The 22,014-nt window shown below is 50.7% G+C and overlaps 1 protein-coding gene across 6 annotated transcripts in view; it reads left to right on the forward strand.

Moving 5' to 3' along the window:
- Positions 1-22,014, forward strand: part of ZHX2 (zinc fingers and homeoboxes 2) — a 161,942-nt gene that overhangs the window by 67,883 nt on the left and 72,045 nt on the right. For 5 of the 6 annotated variants that reach the window (XM_042924130.1, XM_042924129.1, XM_042924127.1 and 2 more), the window contains one exon: positions 4,679-4,749. The gene's annotated coding sequence lies outside the window, so the exon portion shown is untranslated. Of the gene's footprint in view, positions 1-4,233; positions 4,448-4,678; positions 4,750-22,014 lie in introns of those variants that run through there. The other variant, XM_042924132.1, reaches the window with a different exon arrangement.

Consider the following 22,014-nt stretch of genomic DNA (forward strand, 5'->3'; position numbering starts at 1 on the left):
TTTCTCCTACAAACGGTTCAAGTAGCTTCCCCCCCCCCTTTCCTCCTTCAGGTGTCTAGCAATCCAGGAGGCTTAAAGTAGGCCACAAGGGAAAGAGCAGGGGAGCTGGAGGGAAAATCCCATGGGCAGATTTTTCTTTATTGGGATTTTGCTCCATATGACCAACACTTTCTGGTGAAAGGAGTCCTGAGCCAGGAAGACTGGAAATACGTGCACGTTTCGAGGCCGAAGAACATCGAAACGTCCTTTAATTCATTTATAATGCTCCTAACGGGAGCTGCCGTTTTCCTCACGCAGGAACGGTGCTCGGCACCAAGGTGTTCATTCCCTGGTGCAGCCCAACGAAGAGGTTCTGATAGAACCCCACTTGGTTGGTGAGGAATCCAGGGTCCCAAGGAGTCGAGTCCTCGGTGTGAAGGCACAGCACAAGGGTGTGAGACTCAGACTCAGAAGTCCTGTCTCCTAGACCAGCGCTGTTCCCCATGCTGGTTAGGACCAGGTGTCTCGCAGGCTGGGTCCGAGGGTAAACAGGGAAAACAGGACTGATTCGCGGAGACCCCTCCCAGCTCTGGCAATAATCCGCTGTGCAGCCCCATTGCAAGTTGCTCTGCTTCCCTCTGCTCAAGAATCACCTGGCCAGCGGAGGAGAGGGATCAATGTCAGCAATAATAGTAGCTACCATACCTGCTGACAAGATTCTAAGCGTTTTGTGTTGCCTCCCTCAGTCCTACAGGGTAAGTTGGGGTTGATTAGGGGAAGGGGGAGGACAGGGCATTGAAGGAAGAGACTAAGTGTAGCCGTGTGGCTGCCTGAGGGATGGTAGACGGATTCAAGAAGCTTGGCAGTCAGGGATCCCAGAACACACTGGAGTGAGGCGAGGCAAGGAGAGATGCGCCGATCTGGACCTTGGAAGCCCTGGGGTAAGGAGTGTGGTCTTTATCCCGAGACAAATGAGGCATCTATTAGCTTCTTCCCCCACCCCATACTACCTCTGTCACATTGTCCTTTCTCAGACTCACTCCATTATTGATTTTTTAAATGTTTATTTTTTATTTTGGCGGGGGGGTGGTGGTGTTGGCGAGGGCAGAGAGAGAGGAGACGAAGAATCCCAGCAGGCCCTGCAATGTCCATGCAGAGCCTGATGTGGGGTTCTATCTCACGAACCGTGAGATCATGACCTGAGCCAAAGTCAAGAGTTGGACCCTCAACAGTCAGTCTATTTTTTATCTTCCTCCTTTTTTATACCGTGAATTTCCTAAAGGTAGGGACTGGGTCTTCTTTTTTTATGTCTGGTGCTTAGCACAGAATCAGGTATATATGGGTACTTAATATAGACTGTTAACCAAGGGGCGCCTGGGTGGCTCAGTCAGTTAAGAATCTGACTTCAGCTCAGGTCACAATCTCACGATTTGTGATTTCTAGCCCCACATCATGCTCTGTGCTGACAGCTCAGAGCCTGGAGCCTGCTTCGGATTCTGTGTCTCCCTCTCTCTCTGCCCCATCCCCGCTCATGCTCTGTTTCTCTCTGCCTCTCAAAAAATGAATAAACATTAAAAAAAAATTTTTTAAGACTTAAACGTTTAATGTAGTCAGTATTCAGTATTGACATGTTCGATATTCAATAACTATATATAGTATACATTATATATAGATATTAGTACCTATAATGCAACTTACATTCAGCTGGATGATTGTAATGATAACTGAAAATTCAAAAATCGCAGCACCTTGGGGGACAGTTGGGGGACAGCAGAGCCGACACTCTCCATGCAACTCTGTAATAAAGCTCAATCCTAGTATTGAAACAAACACAGTTCAAAGGGCATGCTAGATTTTGAATTAAAAAAAAAAAATCAGTAACTTAGGGCCCGAGTCACTACAGGGGCTATATTTTAAAAAGGAAGAGGGGGGATTGATGGGAGGGGCTAGAGAAGGGTTGAGGCTGCGAAGGCAGGAGGGGACAACGCCTTTGTCAGAAGTTCCAGGTGAGGACAGCTGCAGCTGTTGCCACAGGGTAGCAGAGACGGGTGGTCTAGCCCTTGGCCTTTGCACAAAGATCCGTGAGGCCCGAGCAACAGGAGCTTCTAAGACAGCATGTGGCCACGCTGAGCCAAGAGGAGGAGTGTGGAGCACGTAGGGCGACTGGACAGCGAGGCCTCCAGGCTTGCCTTGCTCACTCAGGCTTCCCCAGGGACCGGGGGGGTGGGGGGGGGTGTGCTTTGCATCCGGCTGGCGTCACTGGGGCAAGGCATTCGTGTACCGGGAGCGTTTGCCTGTGAACTGCTGCCACCTCCAGATTTTGTTGACATCCTTCCCCTATATAACCTGTGTGAGCTCATCTGCTGTATGGAAGCCAGTGCACTAGAAGGAACGATACATAGTGTAATACGTGACTACCTGATAAGCCAAGAAGGCCAGCTGGCCAGTTTCCATGGAGAAAGGTAACAGTCACACACCCTGTGTGGGCTGTGGACCATTTTCTTCTTGGTCCATGAGTCTATTCAGCAAACCCATTCTGTGAGCCGAGTGTAGAGCAAGGCCATGGGGAGTTAGGCAAAACTAAGTGAGAGCATCATAAGCCTGTGACAGACATGATCTCTTTCCCCATCAGGAGCAGCTGAGCCATCAGAGGACCTCAACCCCAGCCTGCCCACAAGCTGTGTGACCTCAGGAAAATCACTTAACCTCTCTGTGCCTCATTTTCCTCAACTGCAAAATAGCACTGATGACACTCTCCCAAGTTCTTTTTTTTTTTTTAATTTTTTTTAATGTTTATTTTTGTGAGAGAGAGACAGAGTGCAAGCAGGGGAGGGGCAGAGAGGAAGAGAGACACAGAATCGGAAGCAGGCTCCAGGCTTTGAGCTGTCAGCACAGAGCCCGAAGCGGGGCTCGAACTCACGAGCCTTTGAGCTCTGAGATCATGACCTGAGCCAAAGTCGGCCGCTTAACTGACTGAGCCACCCAGGCACCTCTCCCAAGTTCTTTTAAGCGATTAGTTAATGGATAAAAAGCTCTTTCTAAACTAAAATGGGCTTCACAGAGTATTGTCCCTCCCACAAGTCAGTGCCTGGAATACTAAGGCTAGCTGGTCTCCCGGGACCTTCTTCCACTGGATGGTTAGTTCTAAGTGCAGTGGGCAGGAGCCCCAAACTCCCTGCTATCCAAATAAATTAATCGCTGGGATTAACACAGAAGCTTGAATTCTCCTGCAGGAGGAAGGCCCAGAACCTTTAACTGGGAAATTTTGTGGGCCCTCACAAAAAGTGAGGAGGAGGAAATCAGTGTGCAGCATGCAACGCCTCCCTCTCTGAAGGCTCTCCAGGACACCCAGGACCCTCCCTCTCTGGGGCCTGAGGTCATCCCCCGGCCCCCCACTGCCCTTCCCCAGCCCTCCCACCCAGCTGGGCCTGCCCATCCCTTCCCCCTCGCATTCTGCTTCCCCGAGATCACAAGATCACGCAGTGGAAAGGAACACCGGCTTGGGAATCACACGAGCACGGGCTTGGCTCAGCTCTACCAGTCACCAGCAGTAAGCGAGTTGTGGCCTCGTGAGCCTGTTTCCTCACCTGGAGAATGGGCTATGACTTCCTTCCTTCCACGGTTACTGACGGATATTACTATTCCTTCCGAGATTATGGATGAGAACCTGGCGGGCTTTAGTATGCCCAGAAATCACCCGAGAGGCTTGTTGGGAGGCAGGTTCTGACGCTGTAGGGCTGGGTGGGGTCTGCGACGCTGTTCTCTCCACCAGCTCCCAGGTGACACGACTTCCCTCTTGAAGAACAAGAACACAGAGCAGGTATAATACGACGGCAACTATTGCCATGAAGATTCTTTTTTCTCCCCGGTGAAAAGGTTCTTCCTTGCAAACAGGCGTCGATGAATAAGAGAAACCTCTGCTCACCTCTGAATTCGTAGGGAAACAAGAAAAAACAAGTTTTGCTTTAGAGGCGGCCTGGGTGTGGGGAGTGAGGAGAGTGGCCTCCACGGCTCATCAGCACGCAGCTCCACACACACACGTGCGCCGCAGGTGGGCCTCCGCCGGCTGCAGAAACCTCTAGAGCTCAGGCCTCAACTTGCCATGCTGGGAACGCAGCCTCGGAGCCGGGCACACGCCTTATTCCTCCGGCTACAGCTCTCCAGAGGAATTTTCAAAGCACACGGGGTTCGCTTGGCAGGAGCCTCCCAGGATATAAATACGCATTTGGGGCTTCTGCTTTAAGGACTGCGGTGCCTTTTTGACTGGAGGCCTGTGCCCAGGCCTCTTCCCCTCACCTTCATCAAAATGGAACCACGGCCGGCCAGCCGCTGCTAGGAGCAGACACCCAAGACTCCAGGAGAGCCGGAGTGAGGATCGGGACACCTCCCCACCCCACCCCATCCGATCCTGCTTTTGGTTTCCCCTCCTAAAAGGCCTGCTTCCCAACAAGCTGCTGACTCACCCAGGGTGAGGGGCTTTTTGTTTCTCCCCTCTCCTCTCAGCATCCCCACAAAGCCCAGAGGTTTTGAGGTTGGTGTCACGAGCAGCTTTGTCCTTATCATTTACTTTCCTTTCTCCCCACGCCCCCCCGACCCCCGTCTCCATCCCAGTCTCCCAGTCCTCCATCCCGCCTGGAAAGAGAGTTGGACCCCCAGGTGGTCGGCCCGGCTTTTAACACTGAGTTTCTCCTCTTCGTAGGTCTTGACACACTGGCTGCTCTTGGAGTTCAAGCATACCAAGATTCCCAGGATGTAAGCAATCCGGGACTGGTGAGTGACAATGCGTTGGATGCAACCTCAGCTGGATTTCAAGAAGGGGAAGGGGATGAGCAGGGGGTGCGGGCGGCCGGTCCTGGAGCCTGTCCTGAGGGCGTCCGACTTTTGCAGCTTCAAACCGCTTCCCTCCAGGTGCACCTGGAAATGGCACAGAGAAGCTAGGTGTGAGTCCCTCGCAATTCAGAGGGGTCCTGCCAGTCCCTCCCTAGAAGCAAACAGAGTGTGTAGGTAGGTGGCTGGGCTTCCTTTCTCTGCTCAGATGCACCATCCTGAGGGCCTGGGCCTGGAATTGTTTTCAGGGAGCCTTTAACCAGGATTAGGGAGGTATTCTTAGAAGAGAGAGGACATTACCTGGTCCCCTCCAGTTTGTAACCCATCGTCCTGCGGAGACCTGAGGAGGTGAGGTGAGAAAGCCACCTTTGCACATACAAAGGGCTGTCATTGAAGAAAAGTGGGCAGCTGTTGACTCAACCTAAGGAAAAATTCCTACCAGAAGAGGCATGCAAAGGTGATGTAGGTGTCCACTGGAAGTAGTGAGTTCCCTGTCACTGGCAGAATTCAAGTGCAGGTTGCAGAAGCATCGGTGTTGAAGGAAGGAGTGGTTTTGACTAGTGTTTTACAGACTGTTCCATGATGACCTAGAACCCCCAGGGGTTCTAGGGTGAGGGGTAGCGGACTTAGGGAGAGTGAGGGGGCTTGTGAGTGTGCACTCTCTCAGCACTACCTGTTTGGTGTGGTTCTGCTGTAAAACTGTTTGGAAGTTGCTGGATGAGATGATCCTCAGCTCTTCTATGACTTGTCGTCCACCGGCCCCTGCTGTACCTGAACTACCACCAGACAGACACACATATCACACAGCACGTTGTGAACGTGATGGGGTGGGCAGCTCTCCAAGCGTGGTGGGGGTTTTGGCCAGAGGCTCCTGTCCCATGCCAGGACCACCGAAAGATTGACTGGCTAGTCACACCATCTAGAGCTTTGATCCAGGCGACACAGACCCGAAAAGAAGGCGTGGGGGACACTGGAGCCCCCCCAGTCCCCCAGGCTGTGGGGGGGACAGTGAGGGTGGCTTCCTAAGGGGGGTGGGGCACTTTGGCAAGACCAGTACCCCAGACTCAAGCTAGCGTGAGAAGAATTGCACCCAGACCCAGGTGGGGACAGTATGCGCGAGGGACACCCACTGTGAAGGGGAAGGTCTGAGTAATGAGCCCCCAGGCTTCCTTTGTGCTTTGTCACTGGGCCTTCTTCCCCTGGGCCTGGGTCAGCTGCAGCTGTAAATATTTATCAAGGGCCCCTGAGGGCAGGGTGCAGTGGGAGGCCAGAGATGGGGTTTTTCTTTAAGAAACTGACAGCATGGATAAGATTGAGTTTGACAGTCGCTGTGCATAGGCTGTCTGTTCAGCTGAGTCCTGAGCGCTGGGGGTGGGGGGGTGCTGGGGGCGGTGGAGAGGGGGTATTGAAGACCAGCAATGGGAACAGAGGGCTGAACAATGCTTTTGAGCCATGGCTTGATGCTTCCTTGGCAAATCTTCAAACAGGAGTGGGGCTTTGAGGACAGGGGCTGTGTTCTTTGATTCACAGGAGCTGGCACATAGTAGGTGCTCAGTAAGTGATTGTCAGATGACTGAAAGGGATAACAATGAGGAGGCACCCGGGGAGGTGATGTCTAGTTAAGAGGAGCGGGGCCCCCGGAATCGATCTTCCCAGGTTCAAATCTTGCCTCTTCCACTAGCTGCTGGGCCATAGGCCAGGACATAGTAAGTGCCAATAGCCCTGAGCCCTATTTTTGTTCTACATGTGGGGCATGACCCTGAATTAAGGTTCAGTGTTGGGACAGGACAGTGTCCAGTGTTGGGGCAGGCTCAGTGATGGGACAGCATGAGTCAGAGGAGAGAGCTCTGGGCTGGGAGTCAGAAGACCTGGCTCAGCTGGAGGGCGGGGGGACAGGGAAGCAATCTCACCCCTGAGAGCCCACTCTCTAAGACGGTGATGCTGTGAGGAGGTGATCAAGGCGGCTCTATTTTTCCTGCTCTCCCTCTGATGGGCCATTGTAGTCCTGGCACCCTTCCAAAGGCAAGGGCAGCTCAGCCATTTATTACTTGTTGGGGGCCCTCCTGGAAAGTGGTCCAACGTCTCTGGACCTCCCTGTCCCCCAGTGAAAGGGAACCCAGTGCAAGCCTTCTTCTTTTGCAGAAATGGTCTTAACAACTTGAAAAGCACTGTACAAAAGAAAGATTCTGTTGATGCGGACAGAAAACCACTAAAGATGGGAGCTCGGGTAGCATAATCTCAAGCCTCCCAGCCGAAGCCCGTTCCCTGTCCCCTCCCTGGTGACGCCGCCTCCACTGGGAGACCAGTTCTCCGAACGATGCAGGCACCACCCACTACACCAGGACCTGTAGCAGGTTCCAGATAAAAATTTGCACTTGCCTGAACTGGGTGTAGCTGGCATCTGCCTAACTCCGGGCCTCAGACTCCACAAAATGCCCATATTTGCCCTGAAAGCAGACCTAGGAGAGTCTGGAGGGCATTTCCAGGGAGGGCCCCTGTGGGCTGGTGTGGGTACACACCCGTAAGAGACACCGAGGCAGCCTTGACTGCCGAAGACTAGAGTCGGCAGTCAGGCTAAATGGGGGCGCGCTGCTGGCACCTTCGAGCGGCCACCTCTGAAACCATGTCTGAGGCAGGATACAATGGCCCAGGATGCTATCCGGCTTGTTCCGGTGTGGGCCGGGCGCCACAGGCAGAGAGGGTCCGGCATCTCCCAAATGGGTAAAGGAGGGCCTGCTACATGTGTGAGTCATGCAGGTGTGGGGAGCCAGGGACCCTAAGGAGAGCCAGCTGTGCAGAGAGGCAGGGTGATGGTGTTATAGGCAGGTTAGAATAGGGATGAGGGAACAATAAAAAAACAGGATGTCCTGCATTAAGCAACATTCAGCCTACAAGTAGTCAGGGACCTGACTAAAGAATAAAATGCCCAGGCTCCTTTTTCGTTTTTTGTTTTTGTTTTTTTGAGACCCACACATGCGCATAAGTGCCTTAAAGGACTGAGAACGACCCGTCCACCAGGGGCACTCAAGGGCACAGAGTATACTCGATATTCGGGGTATACTCCTGGCAAGTGCCAGGACACATGCATCAAGTGACCAAAACTAGGTATGTGCAAAGTCCCTCAAAGCTCCTCCAACATTAAAGGAAAAAATCCCCCATCCCTCCCGTGAACATTCAACGGCTCCCTTTAACGTCCCAGTAAGTGGGTGAGACCCAGGCTTCCTGGGGTGGCTCCCTCTCAGAGCTGGCACTCCCTTCTTGAGTGTGTGCTTTCCCTTTCAATAAACTCTTTGCTGTTGCTTTTACCTTAAAAAAAAATTGCATTTGCCTGAAACATTTATCAGGCTTTAGTAATAGACCTGGACTGCAGGATGGGCTTGCTCAGGGACCCACCTTTCGCCTCCCCTGCCTGTCACACCGTGATCCTAGCTGGATGGTAGGACCGTAGTGAGCCAGAATCACTTAGCACACAAGCACTGCCCCTGTGCCTAGGGGATCTTCAAAGATGTCTAACATTTTGCCAAGTGACCTCAATTTTACTTCTGCCTTTAGTGGGAAGGATACAGGGAGGAGGGGCTTTCCTGGCCAGCTTCAAAGAGGGAGCTCCATCAGTCACACAGCTTCTCTCAGCTTCTGTGCCACCTCTATTTAGATGAGGTGACCAGGCTAGGTCAGGGATGGTAAATAGATTTCATCTTCTGCCAACGCTGATCAACTAACTGGTCTTGGCCGCCAGGGGCAGGATATTGAGAAGGATTCTGAGGACTATCTAAGAAATGGTGTGGGGCAATGGATTAGTGATGTCTGCTCAGGCAGAGGACAGTAGCATCTGTGGCAGTTTTTGGCATGCCTGCACTCCCCCCCCCCCGCCCCGCACCCCACCCCGTGCTTCATGTTTTATATCAACAGCCTTGTTTTGCATCAGAGAGGCACAGCACAGCAAAACCTCATTAATCTGGCCCACTTTAGAACCCACCCGAGTGAGTGAAGAGTCTTAATCTTTGGGCGTCTGCTACATTCAGGAGCTTTGTTACCTTTCGGTGAATGCAATGAAATGAACTCGCAAGTAGTTCACTGGTCCCGGTACAGGGGCCACAGTGATCTGTGCTTCGCAAGTCTGACCGTAGGGCTGAGCGCAGCTGACCTGTACTTCTGGCACGACCTACTCTGTTTGTGTGCAAAGTATGGATACCACCAAAAGAAACTCTGATAAAGGCAGAGTGTTTTTGAGGTACAAAACCATTCAATGGGCAGCTTGACTTCTATTTCAAATTGCCAGAGAATTTGAATTAGAGTTGGCTGCACTAGCCAGGAATAAGCTGTTTTTCCAGAATTATATGCACAAGATGAGACAAAACAGTCCAGAACTAGATTTTCCCTGAGCTTCCTGATCTGTAAAATGGGGAAATAATACACCCCATAGGGCTGTTTGGGAGAGTAAATGAGATAAAAACGCAGAAGAGACCTAGCAGGATCGTGCACACAAAAGCTGGTCAAAAAATGCTATTTCTTCTCCCCTGTACCACCTCCTATCTATAGTCCCCTGAAAGCATAGCTTTCTTCTTACAATATGTTCGAGAAAATGCTGTTACAGATAGATTTTTTTAAAATAGTATCATACTTTTCAAATGACTCCTGTTTTTCAGAGCCTCTTCCTTTTTATTTCCAATGATTTTTCAATGGGAAAGTCCACTTAAACCTTCAACTGGAGTTGCTCTCGGTCGTCTGGGTGTAGGAGCTGATGCTCCAAGGGTCCCGACGGGCACGTGCGTGAAGGCTGTGGTTGCAGGTCTCCCTAGAGGATGACTAGACCATGTCCCCTGTCTTCCCTTTAATTCAGCAGGTGTCAACACCCAAATACCGCTCCCTCCATAGGGAGAGTCGGGACAGTAAAGGTGGAAAAATGCCGAATTGATACCAAGTGAATTTGGGTGTGAGCGTGTCAAAGAGGGGATCTACTTGTTAAAAATGGGTAGGAAATTGGAAATGGAACTCCAGTTTGGGCCTAGTCCCTGAGAATCTTCAGGAGAAAGAAGTTCTCATTTAAAGAAATCAAGACCCATTGAATCTATGAGAGGCAGGGAGAGGAACCCACGTGGCCGGAGGGGCAATACTCCCCAGTCACAGGAGCCCAGGGTGGGGGAACAGGCCTGGGAGGCCCAGGGGAGCTGGTCAGGACTCCTGGGTTGTTGGCTGAGAACAGAGTTTCTAAGGGGGCACTGGGCAAGCGCGCGCCCTTTGTTCTGGTGCCTGGAGCATCTGTCCCGCCTTCTCCGGCCCCGGTGTGGACAGTCTCGTGCTTCTCCTTGGACTGGAACAGAACCGCTCTGCAGCCCGTGCCCTGCTCCCCTGCCAGAAGCCTCATCTTCCCTGCCCCAGGAGAAGGCCTGGCCAGCAGCCTGCCCACTGCCCCACAGGCAGGGGAGGAGGGGCGTGGACCCCTCACCCTCCCTCCCCTTCTTTCCCCTGAGCCTCCACTCCCTGTGTGATGACTGTGCTGTGGGTCCCTGTCCTCATCCTTGTCCAGCCTCGTCTTCTCCCTCCTGAGGATGGGGCTGAGAGTGCTTGGAGCAGAGGGGAGGCCTTGTGGTTGGAGGGGAGGGGGGACAGCCAGCACAGGCTCTCCTGGGGAGCTGTCACCTGGAGACCTGGGCAGCCAGGGCTGTCTCCTTAGCACTTGAAACTCAGCAAGTCCTGCAGCTTCCTCTGAGGCCCCTGTCCCCTCTTTGGATCCCCATGGACCTTATGGCGCCACCACTCAGTGCCACAGGGTCATTAAGACCATGGGCTCTGGAGCTGGACTGGCTGGGTTAGCATCCCAGGTCCACCCTCACTGACCCCAGTGTTGGCCAAGTTATTCAACTTCTGTGTGCATCAGTTTCTTCATCTGTAAAATGGGCCAGCTCACAGGGTAGTTAGGACTCCTGAGTTTATGGTATGTGCTTAGAACAGGGACTGGCACAGAGTGAGTAAATCAAAATCAGTAAGAAATGCAGAAATCAGTGTGTCATGTGATAGCCTGATTGACACCAGCAAGATTTTAAGTTTCTGCCCACAGAAACAACATCCTTCCTTCTGCCTGTGGGTTCGGGAGGCTTTCAACTAGAGCCTGAGGGAGGGGGAGAATTTCTGCAGATAGGTGGCTGTGGAATCATGGGCAGAGATGCAGAGGGAGAGGGCACCTGGGACATTCGGAGGATGCCAGAAGTCCGGCGTTGCTGGAGCAGGTGCAGCCTGAGGGAGGAGCACGAGGCAGTTGAGATGGGCAAGCTTGGATGAGTCAAAGCCTGGAGATCCTCAAACGCCATGGTCAGGATTGGACTCCGCAGGAAGCAATACACAGCTGTCGGAAGTTGGAAACCAAGCAGGTGATGTGATGCACGACGTGGTCACGGTGCAGGGAGTAGGCTGCAGGTAAGACAGATCACAGGCAAGACGCAGTTGGAGGCAGCTGCAGAGAGATGGCCCTGGAGAGAAGGTGTGACTGTGTGAACTGTGACGGACAGTCACGGCAGAGGCGAAGCGCGGGGAGTTGCCCTCAGCGTACCAGTTCAGAGAAAGCATCGACTGGTCTTGAACACAGAAAGTGGGGACGGAGGAGTCCAGAGGGAGCCCTACACTCCTGGCTTGGGAATCTGAGGGAGATCCTGCTGAGCGTGGTAGTGAACAGATAGAGAAAACGTGCCAGTTAGTACAGAAGGCGCTGGGAAGGTAGTAGCTGACGCACTTGTGGGACGCCCAGGGACCGGGGTGGGCAGCGTAGAGCAAGTGATCAGGCACGTGGTCTCGGGAGTCCACATGGCATGAATCCAAATCCCAACTCCACCATTTGCTAGCCGTGTGACCCTGGAGGGGTCATTTCCTTTTCCAGAGCTTCAGCGTCTTCTATATAATGGGGATTACACAGTTATTAGCTGCCTGAGAGGCTGTTCGGTCAGGACATGTAGCGTTAGGAGCTGTGCTCACGGAGAGTGCTTAGTAGGGGCAACCTTGCCCTACGGTAGCAGTGGTCTTGATATTAACTTTTAGTATTAGTATTCGTGTCCTCATCCTATTGGGGATGTCCAACATGGGCATAAGCGAGCCCAGGACAGGAGGGCTTCATTCCGGAGTCCTCCACCCAGAGGTCAGTGGTTGTCAACCTGACGGGTGGTCCTGGGGGAGGAAGAGAAGGCCATCAACTGGGTTGTTTACAAATTGCATCACCCTCCCCAGCTGTGGCCTCACCATCCCGTGCCCTCCCGCCCCCCCCCCCCCCCCCCCCCCGCTGTCCTGTGAAAAATCAACATGGGCGACTGTCACCATTCCCAAAGGGCATGTGCCACGTCCCTCAGGCCTACTGGGAAGGAGTGAGATGGACAGACAGCTGACAGAGGAGCAAGGCAAGGCCATGGGGTGATTGCATTCTCTCTCAGGGACTGCTCAGAGCAGGGGACAGAACCCGAGGACACTATCCACATTTAAGAGGCAAGACCGGAAAAAACAGCTCAGTCAGGAAACGGAGCTACCGCTGTCCCAGGTGCCCTGCCCGACTGGACATAAAGACCCCATAAAAGGCGGGCGGTTCTGCACAATCCAGGTGCGGGTTCAAACCACACTCCCACTCAGCACGTGAGGGGTCCTCTGCTCCTTCCTCCAGCAGCAGTAGACTCTGTATCTGAGTTGAACAGGAGAGATGGCCTCCCACCTTCCCCTTCTGTCCATCTAACACTTGCCCTGGTGCCCTGCCCTGAACCCTGTTCCGTGTTATTTCAGAGCCCACAGTTTATTGGCCAAGGAAATGATAACACCTGGAACTGGGAGGTAACAAGGCTCAAGTGGATATTCAATTATATTAGTCAGACTTTTGGTTACAAGCTTAGAGATCTAATTCAAATTGACGGAAGTATAAAAAACAAAAAAGCAGTTCATGTAATTGAAAAGTCTGAGCTGCTCTGGCCCTGAGCCCAGCTGGATCTAAACAATGTCAGCAGGCATCGCTTCTCTCTGTCTCTAGACTCAGATTTCTTGTGTGGGCTTCGCTCAGGCAAGTTTTCCCCCCCAAAGATCCAGCAGCTTCTCTTGGCAACCCCCACAGAAAGAGAGCTTTGCTTTGGTGGCCATCCTAGCAGATGCCCTGGGGTTGAGGGGTTCGGGTCACGTGTCCATGCCTAAGCCAAGGATTGCTGTTTGAGCAGCATCAGTGAGTGTATAGGGGAGGCTGGCTCACCCACCAGCCTGGGCAGGATGCTATCTTTGCTCTAAGCGAGCTCTCAGCTGATGAGGCTTCTCCTTTGTATGGCCAACAGGGTATCTGTTCCCTGGTTCCAATCGCTCTTCGTGCCTGAAACCACTCACACTGTTCTCGAGGTCAGAAGTCTGAAATGGGTCTCGCTGAGCTACCATCAGGGTGTCAACAAGATGCATTCCTTTTTGGAGACTCTAGTAGAGAATCCATGGCTTGCTTTTTCCAGCTGCTAGAAGCTTCCCTATTCCTTAGTTCATGGTTCTTCCATCTTCAAAGCCAGCGATGGCCAGTTGAGTTTCCCTCCTGCTGCATTACTGTGAAGCTGACTTTCCCGCATCTCTTTTCAATCTCTAACGACTCTTGTGATCCAGGATACTCCCTTTATTTTAAGGTCAGCTGATTAGCCACCTTAATTCCTCTTTGCCAATTAAAGTAACATTCACAGGCTCTGGAGATTAGGGCCTGGGCATGTCTGGGGGCTGTTTTTCTGCCTGCCACAGCTATTGTCATTAGTTTTGTAATATTTAGGCAATATTTGCCATGACCAAGGCCATTTGCTAAACTCCTAACCACCCAGAGGCAGGGTACAGCAAATAACCCCCATTTTACCATCAAGGAAACTGAGGCACCAAAAAATGAGTCACTTCCAAAGTGACACATTCAGTGACAGTAGAGTTGGGGCTGGATCACAGGTCTGCCAGACCCCAGAGTCTGGCTCTTTACCAGGTCAGCTGGTGGAAGATGTCAGGAGTGTTGGAATAACAGAAAACAGAGTGGAGGCAGATGGATGGAGTGGTGGTGAAGTTCTCTGGCACCAGACCCCCTAGGATTTATGTGCCGGCTCTGTCCTTTACTAGCCGTGTGACCTTGGCCCCGGTCACCCCACTTTTCCATGCCTCCCTTCATAAACCAGAAAACGAGCCTTGCAGGACTCCCAAGAAATCACCAGGGCTGGTTTTATTTTGATTTTTAAAGTAAAATTGCCGGACCCAAGTTTTTCTTTTTTATGTGTAGCTTCAGCCCACTTTTAGTGGGACAAAAAGCCATGTATACATCTCCTTTAACTTTGCTTTCCTTTTTTCCTGTTTCCTCATAAGACAGCATGGCAAGGATCAGCCAACTATGCCTATCTCTGAGCAGCCTGTGAGCTAAGAATGGTTTTATATTTTTAAAGGATTTTAAATACACACACACACACACACACACACACACACACACGCAACAGAGAGTGCATGTGACCCAGCAAGCCTAAAATATTTACTATCTGGCCCTTTACAGAAAAAGTTTGCCAACCTCAGAAAGAACAAGGCAGTTGAGTCGACCAGACCTGGGTTTGGATCCTGTACTATATGGTCATGGTCCAGTTAGACCTTTAGACCGTGAAAGCACCATGGGGCCCCCTTGGGGTTTTCCCCTCCGGGCGGGGGCGGGAACACAGGGGTGGTGGTCAGTATGTGATTGGGCACCTACTCCGGGTAAGAGCGTCACCTGTCGTCCCCTCACCAGCCAGGTACACCCATGGAGGAGAAGCCACTTGGGAGAGCAGGCCACTCGCTCACGAGTGACACAGTGGGAGGAGATGGAATGGGGATTTGAACCCAGGCAGTCCGAGTCTGCACTCGCCTGCCTTGCCTCCCTGTTGTTTCCATTGATTTTTTCAGGCAAGGGAATCATTGGCTGTGCCTTCCCCCTTCTCAGACTTTCCCCAACTCTCTGCAAAATTCCTTCCCACTGTAAAGTGGGAGAGTGGTCAGAAACAGCTCTCATGAGAACCATTTAAAATTTTGGTTCTGGCATTCATCTGTCCATCCATCCGTCTATCCAGCAAACACAGCACAGCACCAGGAATGGGTGAGAGAACATGCCTTTTTAAAAAACAAATTTTAATGTTTATTTTTGAGAGAGACCGAGCATGACAGGGGGAGGAGCAGAGAGAGAGACATACAGAATCCAAAGCAGGCTCCAGTCTCTGAGCTGTCAGCACAGAGCCCAATACGGGGCTCGAACCCACAAACCGTAGGATCATGACCTGAGCTGAAGTCAGATGCTTAACCGCTTGAGCCACCCAGGTGCCCCAAGAGAACACGTCTTTAAGAGTGACAAAGACACAGCCCCAAGTCCTTGGGTCCTCTGCGTTCATTGTTATGGGGAGGCATACAGGGAAACTCATTAAATAGCACCACGCACTTGATTAATAATATGCTGTAATTCGGGCAGCACCAGACTATTTCAGCACCCCTCCCCCCACCCAGTTACCATGACAACATTATTTCAACAAACAGCTCCTTAATATTTAACAAAAATTATGCTCCTGCCAGGTGAGCAGAAGAACCACCACACTACAAAGGGCTTAGGGGGGTTTACAAAGACATTTTATATGAAGCCATCAGTTTCCCCTGATCCCTGCGTGCCATCCGTCGCCAGAAAATGCAAGTGTTCTGGGGGCTGGGCGCCAATGTGATGCCAGGCCTCCGTTACATGCAGCAATTGAGAGTTGTCACTTTTTTAATGCAGAATGTCACAACGGCTCCGTGAGGACGGGTAGCGTGATAGCATTATTAAACGCTTCTTTGTACACCAATCTACTAATTTCACCCCAGCTCGCCTGAGGCTGCTGAAAGCCTTGTTTGCTTCCTGTGCCTTGAATCAGGCTGGATTGCGAGACGGCGTGTGGAGAGCCCAGAGCGTGTGTGCGCCACTGTGAGAAGGGGCTCGTTTCCTCTTCAAGGCGCCATCTGGTCCCACCCGGTCGATTCAGTAAGGAGCAGGTGCAGGGATCAGGAGACCCAGTCCTCTGCCCTCAAGGGGGCTAGAGATGAAAGAGAAAAGACCAAGGAGACACGGAACATTCTGTGGCAGCCTCCACCAATATGATGGTCTGACATGTGCTGAGCATTGAGAAGGCACAAATTAATTACACATCCCAGACCCCCATTGGGAAGGATGGGTTAATAACTGTAATAAAGTAGGGAGAGTGGAGAGTGCTATCATGGTGATCTATTAGCTGTATGCTCTTAGGTAGGTTACTTAACTTCTCTGTGCCTCTGTTTTTTCATCCATAAATTGGAGATAACACTACCTATAGGACAACCTAACTGTTGTCATGAGGTTTAAAAAATGAAATAAACGTATAAAAAGCACTAAAACGGTTCTTAAAATACTCAAAACAGTAGGCACATGGTAAGTATTAAATAACTGCTAGCTAGGATTTCAGGTTCCCATGGTACCATGCATACAATTATAATAATAGCTCACATCTATTAAGGGCTTACTGTGCCTCGCACAATGCTGAGCGCTGGTGCTGTACTATCTCATTTAATCCTCACATTCGTCCTGTGAGATAGATACTCTCATTATCTCCACCTTGTTGTAGATGAGGAGGCTGAGGCTCAGAGGGGTTGGGGAACTTGCCTGAAGTTGCGAGGCTTCTTGTTTGTAAGAGGGGCTGTTTGTAAGAGGGGATTGGAATTCAGTTTGTCTGAGTTTGCCACCTAACAAAACGCCAAGGGCAGTACCACACGGAGCACACCGGTGGTGCTGGGGGAGCACGGGTGCCCTGCTGGTGGCTCCAGGGAGGGCTGTCTGGGGGCAGCGGCTGTAGGTACTTTGAAGGCTCCTGTATAGTCGTGGAGAGAGGATGGGGTTTGAAGGCAGAGGGGCAATTCTAAGTAGGAGGACTAAGTAGCTGCATTTGTAGGAGAAGCACTGTCTTGTTGACCATCCAAAGGGCAGATTCGTGGCATTGAGTGGGACCTTATCTATCTATTTAAAATATACATTGGGCTTTTATTTAAAATAAGTGGACTGGAAGAGGAAGCATGAGACCTAAGGGGGGGGGAGAGAAGCCTTTAGAATTTTCCATTTTCTTGGATCAGGATTTCATTGGAATAATATGACTGGGTCTACATCGAGTGTGCATGTCTATGCAATATGAAAACATTTTGCCCCAGTTTCTCCAAAAGCAGAGAAAGGAAGGTTTAGATTGTGTAGCAAATTATAACCATAGCCATAATGCACTGTATTTTTTAATATATACATATGTATGTGTGTATCAGCTATTTATTACCACAATAGTGCTTCATAACAAGCAACTACCAACCTCACCCATGAACAACAAGAAGCATTTATTTAGCTCATAATCTACAGGATTTAGCCTTCATGGATTGGGTTCACTCATGAACCTGAGGTTAGCTAAAGGTTATGTGGCTCTGCTGATCATGGCTGGATTTACCCGCATCTTTGGGGTTGGCTGATCTAAGATGACCTCAGCTGGGATGACAGGGGTGAGTGGATAAAGCCCCACACATGGCTGACCCTCTAGTAGTCTTGCTCAGGCATAGGAGCAAGGGTGCAATCTGAAAGGTGCTTGTGCTTTTGCAAGCCTTGGCTTGCATCCTGTCTGCTAACAAACCTCCAGTTGGACAAAGCAAGTCACATGGCCAGAGTCACAGTGGGAGAGCTCAACAAGGTTACATGTCCAAGAGTATGGGTTGGGGGGGCGCCTGGGTGGCTCAGTCGGTTAAGCAGTTAAGCGTCTGACTTTGGCTCAGGTCACAACCTTACGTTTGTGGGTTTGAGCCCTGCATCACTCTGTGATCTGACAGCCTGGAGCCTGCTTCAGATTCTGTGTCTCCTTCTCTCTCTGCCCCTCCCCTGCCCATGCTCACTTGCTCTCTCTCTTAAAAGTAAATAAACATTTAAAATTTTTTTAAAAGAAGAGTAGGATGGATACAGGGAAGGATACAGAATTGGGACCATCAGTGTAACCAGTAACATGTTTCCCAAAATCCACCAGATGAAAGCATCAAGCCATCTGGGAGGAGGAATCCTCAAAGGCAGACTTGGAATAGTCATATGATTTCTTCTGGTCTGAGAGCTACAAGGTGACCTTGACCTCAAAGTGAGTCCTCAGTGCATGGCATTTAAGCCAGCGTCTGTGTCTTCAACATCATACCTAATCCCTGCCCCGAGGTGTCTGCAGTGACAGGTAGAACCTGTCACTACAGGGAGGGGGACCTGGTGCACCCCCGGTAGCACTTGGTTTGGATGTACTGCTTGTCCTAAGCTGCTTCTCTAGACAGCAAGGACAGCGCAGCCCTGGGAACTCAAGGTTGGCCATGTGTCTCCTGGCAGAACTTAGTACCCAAGGTTTGCCCTAAAGGCAGTCTGTCTAGAAATATAGGTCAAATGAAAGGAAGGTCTATCTAAGGAATTCTTTTTTCTTCCACATCATTTATTTAATAGTAGCCCAATACCTTGACTTTGCACTCTACTGGATACTCATAACAATAAGGACTAGCATTATTCCATTTCACAGATGAGGAAACTGAGGCCAAGAGAGCTAAAGTGACTTTGTCAGAGTGGCAAAGCCAGCTGTGCAGCCCAGCCCGCTCTCTCTCTCTCACTCTCTCTCTCTCTTTACCGCCAATGATCTGCAGCCCAGCCCTAGGGACTGTGTTCACATCCCCATTCTGCCTCTTGCAGACATGTGGCCTTGGATATGTCACTCACCTAATTCTCTGTGCCTCTGGAGAGAATCTTATCTCCCCGATGGGGCTGTTATGAGAAGTAAATGAGTTTAAAATTAAGGACTAAGATTCTTGAGTACTGCCCTGAAGTTGGACACATTCCTAGAACTCTCCCTGAACCCTCAAAACCACTCTGAGGAAAGTACTGTTCTTACCCCACTTTTACAGATAGGAAGCTGATGTTCAGGGACAGAGTGACCAGCCAGAGGCCCCACCAAGGTGGCGCTGGGGCTTGGACACAGGCTGTTGGCCTCCAGAGCCTGTGAACGTCTGCTTCCCGTGCAAGGATTCAGCAAGGACACCATAATAAATACTAGCTGTCCTTGTCCCTTTGGAAGCCTGAGATTGAGAAGCACATTGGGGAGAACGTGCCACAAGAGAAGCAAAGGTGAAACCCTGGCACCGCTCTAAAAAGCATCTAAAACAGATGCTGCCCCAGCATTTGGTCCCTTCTGACGACAGGAGCATCATGTTAGAGAGCCCCTGAGGTCATACCCCAAAACACACACACACACACACACACACACACACACACACACACACACACACACAACTACCAAAACGTGCGTTCACTGAACCCGGTGACTCAGAAGGCAGTGGCACCATCTCTGTAAATCCGAATACTTGATTAACACTGAATGACCTACGTGACCAAGTTCATCTGATTGAGATGCATTATCACCACCAGTTCATTTGCTGGGCACGTGAGTGTTGCTCACAGGCTCCAGCTTGAGCACACAAACCCTCCATCGTCATCCTTATGCACCACATACCTGTAAAGCTTTCTAAGCACCTTGACGTGGGGCCTTTTCACTCCTCGAGGGAGGTTAAAGCAGGGATGGTACCTGTTTTCCAGTTTAAAAAACAAAGGCCAGAGCAGTGACACTTTGGCTGCTGGCCCTTAGGAGAGACAAAAGAGGTCCAGGCCAACACAAACTAAAACTGTTCCTTTGTGTTCAATCAGAATCTTGGGTCCAGATTTCTTTTTTATCATTTACTGTCTGTGTGACCTTGGGGAGGTTACTGTATTCCTCTGTGCCTCTGTTTTCTCCTCTGTAAAGTGGGGATAATAGTGTTTACCTCCTAGAAACGGTAAGAGGATTCAGCATTTCATCTATGTCATGTGCTTACGGTAGTACCTGGAACGAACATACGAAGGATGTGGTAAATGTTGCCTATTGCCATTACTGTGTGCATTTTTGATTAATCATAAATGGAAATTAAGTAGGGTTTGATAAGTGTAGCTTGTGGACAAAAATCCTTATCGGGCGTGAGGGTGGAGTCACAACAGGCGTCTTGCGTGATGAAAATATTGAGGAGTCCGTTAGGATACATGGCCAAGGTCACCCTGCTGGTGAGAGGCCCCGTGGAGATGAGAAGCCATCTGACCCCAAAATCTAGATCCTTTCTGTTTTACCAGGCTGCCTGACTGTCCTTAGCAGGAGATCTGTCCCTTCCCTAAGTCACCCATCCTGTCACTCCATAACTCCGGTATTGGCAAAATGCCTGGGCTCACGTACCTAATGGAAACCTCCCCATCTCCTTAAAACTTCCAGCCAGCAAATGTAATGGAGCTGTGAACCCAGGTTTGCATTAATGCCATTCAAAAAGGATACAGTTTGTATCTGAGAACACTTAATTAAGCACTAGGCTTAATTAACTTAAATCAATCTCGCTCCTTACTCCCAAGCCCCCCTCAAAAAAGAGGGCTGCGTAAAGTATAGTCCTTAACTGGAAGTTCTGATTTTAGCTGTTTCTAATCAGACTCAAAATTGCCAGCTTGTTGTCTTAATCTGCCCCTGAGATATCAGCCTTCCCTGTGTGATTAATCTTTCCTTTCTTTGGCCACGTTTCAGACCTAGACAAGCATTGCACTGCGGCTTATCATGTTGTGGTTATTGTTCCCTGAAAGGGATGAATGGAAGCAACCGCCTTTCCTTGCATAATTTGTCAAACACCCACACACCCCTCTTTTTATTTCTAATTCCAAAGCCAGCCGATGAGCTTTGCACTTTTGCAACTTTGCCTCCACCCTCAAGAATCTTCATTAATTAAAAAAAAAAATTTTTTTTTAATGCTTATTTATTTTTGAGAGACAGAGTGTGAGCAGGGAAGGGGCAGAGAGAGAGGGAGACACAATCCAATGCAGGCTCCGGGCTCTGAGCTGTCAGCACAGAGCCCGACGCGGGGCTCTAACCCACGAACCGTTAGATCATGACCTGAACCGAAGTCAGACGCTTAACCGACTGAGCCACCCAGGTGCCCCTATTAATTTTTTTTTTTATGTGTTTTCTTCCTTTCGCTAGAGAACAGTGACTTGCCCCAAACTGCAAAATAACAAAATGCACAAAACCGGACCGTGGGTCCTGCAGAACTTCTCCCTTTCCTTCCATGTCCACAGGGGCAACTGTGATGCCTGCCACCTCCAAGGCCTCCTCTGCCACCCTGGCCCAGACCTCATCTTTCACCTGGGCCTGATGGGCCCCCCTTCCCCCCCTTACAGTCTTGCTTGCAATCCACCCTGCACACCTCTGCCAAAGTTACCTTTTTACTATACAAGCCAAATCACGTCATTCCCAAGGATTATAACCATCCAGTAGCTTCTCCCTGCAATTCAGCTGATGTCTAGACTCCTTTCCCCGGCTGACCAAACCTTAAGTAAAAGATCCCGCCCTTCTCTACCCATCAAGCCCCTACCGTCTCCTCCACTGAGCATCTGCCATGCTGGCTTTCTTCCTGTTCTAAGGGACCCCAAGCCCGCCTTCTCCCTGGTGCACTTGCTGTCCCCTACATGTGCAGTGTTCTGTCCTGGGTTCCCAAGAAAACAGAGGCGGAGGCACAGCTCCTAATGGTCTGTGCGGGGATGGGGACAGATGTGCGATCCCCAGGAAGCAACAACAACAAGGCAAAAGGGAAGTTCAGGTGAAAAGAGAAAACAGTGTTCGGGGTGCGTTGTTCAGCTGACTGGCCGCTTCACGAGGAACTCCGGCCCGCTGCTGTGATACTCGGATGGTGGTGTGGGATGTAGTCAGCTATACTGTGATGCCCCATCCACGTTCCTCAAATCTGCCGCACTGTGCAAAACCGCACAGTAAAAATCACCGGGCCCAATCGCGGGGAGGATGAAGTTAGGGCCACAACTCCCAAAAACTTTGTCCTAATAAGAGCAGTGGCACGGTTTTACACGTTACACATGGTTTAGAAGTGCACAAATACTGCAGTAAATACAGCATTTTTCCTTGCCACGAGACCCGTGTGTTTGAGGAACTGGGTGGCAGAAGGCGGCAACCTGTGGGTCACCGTGGCGTAGTAGAGGGACGAAAGCTGTAACACCAGCTGTGACGGTTGTGACTCGTCACGCACAAGGTAAACTGAGGTAGCCGGCACTCATTTGAGATGTGTGTATGTGCGCGTGTCGTGTCTTTCTGTGGATTTCGGTTCAGGTGGGTGAGG

This window comes from Panthera leo, chromosome F2 (genome assembly GCF_018350215.1).
Source record: "Panthera leo isolate Ple1 chromosome F2, P.leo_Ple1_pat1.1, whole genome shotgun sequence".
In the NCBI taxonomy this organism is placed as follows: domain Eukaryota; kingdom Metazoa; phylum Chordata; class Mammalia; order Carnivora; family Felidae; genus Panthera; species Panthera leo.